This window comes from Triticum aestivum, chromosome 1B, assembly GCF_018294505.1.
Source record: "Triticum aestivum cultivar Chinese Spring chromosome 1B, IWGSC CS RefSeq v2.1, whole genome shotgun sequence".
Taxonomy (NCBI): domain Eukaryota; kingdom Viridiplantae; phylum Streptophyta; class Magnoliopsida; order Poales; family Poaceae; genus Triticum; species Triticum aestivum.
In genome coordinates, this window is record NC_057795.1 from 340,566,538 (window position 1) to 340,570,343 (window position 3,806).

General features: G+C 41.9%; 1 long non-coding RNA gene across 1 annotated transcript; it reads left to right on the plus strand.

Moving 5' to 3' along the window:
- Positions 1 to 475: 475 nt before the first annotated feature.
- Positions 476 to 3,598, plus strand: LOC123122874 (uncharacterized). Its single transcript, XR_006460405.1, has 3 exons — positions 476 to 1,183; positions 2,154 to 2,350; positions 2,424 to 3,598. It is a non-coding gene; the product is annotated as an uncharacterized lncRNA (long non-coding RNA).
- Positions 3,599 to 3,806: the final 208 nt, after the last annotated feature.

The following is a 3,806-nucleotide window of genomic DNA, read 5'->3' on the forward strand; positions in this document are numbered from 1 at the left end:
GGTGGACCTGCTTTACTACCTGGTACCTGCACATAGGGTCGTCAACACCGTCATCCTGCCTGTTATGCTGTCGTATCAAGTTTGGGTTCAAAGGAGTCAAGTCAAAAAGGCCAAGAGCGCTATGCATGTGATTCTCCACTAATCTCTCCTCTTTACCAGTCGTATACGTTCATCAATTCATGTTTTTTATCAAAAATAGGGAAGATGTATTCAACTTCGCTTCATCGTTTCTTATTAGTTGTAGGTAATTTATATTGAGCTGAATTAGCATCATTTCTTGAACAAACAATTCTTGCAGTACGGTTCGAGAGATGGGACAAACGTATGAGAAATAAGATACGCAATCACCAATTAATCTAGCGGGACCAAGTTATTACGGCGTAGATTAATCGAGTTTGACAGAAATTACCCACTATGCCACGGGCAAGTGAAAAAAGCGGTTCATTTTATTTTCCACCTGTCCTACCTTCTTCTCTCTCAGGCCTATTCTTTCCCCCATCTCCTTGCAGCGACTCAAAAAAATCCACTTGCAGCCGCCACCGTAAGCCCTCGCCGCCAACCCACAAAAGAGTCCTGGCCGCCGGCTCTCCGGTGCTCTCCGCCTCCCTGGAAGGTTGGATCTCGCCGTGGTCCCGAAATCGCCGGCTCTCTCCACCCTTGAGGTCTCATATCTCCCAAGGATCCTCTCCAACCCAGAGTTCCTCGTGGAGGGCACTAACTGACACCGGCGTGCGGGGGCGAGGCAGGCCGCCCCTCCTCCGACCATCTAACCATAGCAGCGTGGCTCCTCCGACGAGCGGATGGGCTCTCCTCTCCCATCGGCCGGCACCTCGACTCCGACTCCTACAGCTCGCGCCGGCCAACATCCTCTATCGCCAAATCTTAACCACACCATGTTCTTCTGGACATCGTCGTGAACCTCCAAGCAGACAAGCCAACCTTCATGTGTATTTCCTATTATATCTCTACTCTATTCTTCTCTGCTCTGTTTTTCAGGAAGAAGCTGGATTGGTGGCTGTTTCCGGTTTCCAGCATGCAGATGGGTATGCCAACGGCTGTTCCTTGGTTGAACTATGCAAAGCATCTCGCTGAATTCCAAGATGTACTATTTTGGGTCTGCATACATACCCAAGCAGGGGAGATAAAAGCTGCAAGTTGGGTAGAAAGCTCGGCATGATTCTCGGTAATACTCTTTACTTGGTGCTTGATGATTTTTTTGATGATAACTCTTTACTTGGTACAAGGTATTTGATGATTTTAATATAGTAGATAGCAGTTTACATACATGCCTGAATATGTTCAAGATGCATTGCATTGCGACACCATCAATGGTTCAGCCGACTGTCAAACACACAGACGCGTCGGACATCAAAGGCAAAGGGCACCCAACTCTCAAGGGTGCAAGCAGAAAAAGAAGAAGCTATTGGAATAATCTAATCCTTTTCAGGGGCTAATTGAGACCAAAAGAGGAAACATCCATTTCTGTACATCAAGAAGCATAGCAGAAAAATTCAATGTGTGGCCATTGTTGCCTCTGATCTCTCTATGTTCTTCACTGCCCAAATGCCCAGCCACATTCATAGTGAAAAGAACCATGTCTCTACAAAACAAACATACAAGGTGGACCTGCTTTACTACCTGGTACCTGCACATAGGGTCGTCAACACCGTCATCCTGCCTGTTATGCTGTCGTATCAAGTTTGGGTTCAAAGGAGTCAAGTCAAAAAGGCCAAGAGCATTATGCATGCGATTCTCCACTAATCTCTCCTCTTTACCAGTCGTATACGTTCATCAATTCATGTTTTTTTAACAAAAATAGGGAAGATGTATTCAACTTCGCTTCATCGTTTCTTATTAGTTGTAGGTAATTTATATTGAGCTGAATTAGCATCGTTTCTTGAACAAACAATTCTTGCAGTACGGTTCGAGAGATGGGACAAACGTACGAGAAATAAGATACGCAATCACCAATTCATATATGAATGTAGACTGTACCAATCATGTCTATTACTTAGATTTATACATCAGCATAATAGTGTTTCTGACAGTTTACATACTGCACATAGTGTTCTCTGAAAACTTTAAGCAAATTACTTTGACCCTCCACATTGATTCTACAGTTTTATGATGATTAGTCCATCTGATCAACCCAGGATCGACGTCTCTGTTTCTATTTATGGTGGGCAAGGAGGAGAAGTGATCTCTCTACCGTGGGCACCCACTGCAGCTACTGCCGAAGTATGAGCAATCCCCGATGCCAAGATCATAGAGCAATCTCTTGCAATTTTGCGCTTTTGGCCGTGCGTCCTCTCTTAGGCTCTGAGGCCGATTTTGCTACTCTCCAACTGAGGTCTGAACTCCTGTTTTGTTTTCTTTGTCGTAAATAAAATCGTTGAGGATATTCACCAGGATTGGCGTTGCAGGTTCTTAGTTCATGGAATCATTATTTGGATCTTCTTCCCGGTGCCAAAATATGCTGAATCTGCGAGGTGTTTTCCTGTAGTCTGCCCATTTTGCCCAGTGCAAGTTCTGTTTGAAATTTCTTATCTGTGCTTAACCAATATATGCAGCCTGATAGTTTATTGAACATTTATTCCATCTTATTCTGTCCCTAAAACATTTTTTTGTGAAAAAAATGTTTTTACAGGACTGATAGATAAATTGGTGTTGCAGCCTAGAAGCAGAAACATATCCCATAACAAACATTTAATTTTTTTTTCTGAAGAACATTGCAACTGTCATCTGGATTGGGACAAATTTATCTGAGTTGATCTTCTCAAACTTGATTGCCTTTTTTGGGAGAATAAAAGGGCACTCTTTACGCCATCCTTGATTTCATCATATATGTCTAGGTGTCATCCTTCTACTACTCTACAACCACCAACACTCAAATTTCCCATCTATAGATGTGTGTACTTCATGTGTTTGATGGGATGTACAAGTGAAAAATCATAGACTCGATGGCAGGGGCCTTATCTTTCATTTTGTTGAGTAGGGGTGCATGCTTCAGACTAAAACTTGGTGGGTTTCATTGATAATGACATATAGTATCACAATCACAATTCTTTTGATGTAATTCAGGTATATATCTTGACTGAGTTACCTTTCTTAGATTACGGCATCTTGCACTCCTATTCTTTAAAGGATTTGGTCTTCCCAGCATTACACAGCGTACATGCATGTTCTTCATGCAAATTATGAGCTCATACCTACAAATTATGTTCTTCATGCATGTTCTTCCCGACATTGTATGCTTCCAACTAAGTACTGACTACCCTTTTTTTAATTCTCCATATCACATACCGACTGAAGGAATTACGTTGGAGTGGTGGTGGCATTCTAATGGTTGTTTCCTCACCTGAAATAATATGAAATAAATCACATTTGTGCTTTGTTTGATATTTTCCTGGTCTGCTCACATGCTTATGTAATAGTTCCCTCGGATTGTAGGAACGAGCTTCATATAGATAGGCAGAAATATGTTTATGATCAATCAAAGACAATAGGAACCATCTACTAAAATCTTTATGAGTGTGTATCATATGAATTACTTTGATTGCAAGTCCAACGATCTTATTAGTAACTAAGTTTGGAAACATATGGGCCGTTAGTTTTTATCTCTAGCTCTTGCCTTCTGTACGTACTGAACTGAAATTGCAATCTTCAGGAGATGATGCAGTGCTTCAAACAACTCATCATAGTACTTTGCGAATCATTGTATATTGTGAGTTTTACTGCTTGCCCCGATCCAAAATAAGTGTCAAGAGACACTTATTACACTTATTTTGGATCGAAGGGGGTGCTAT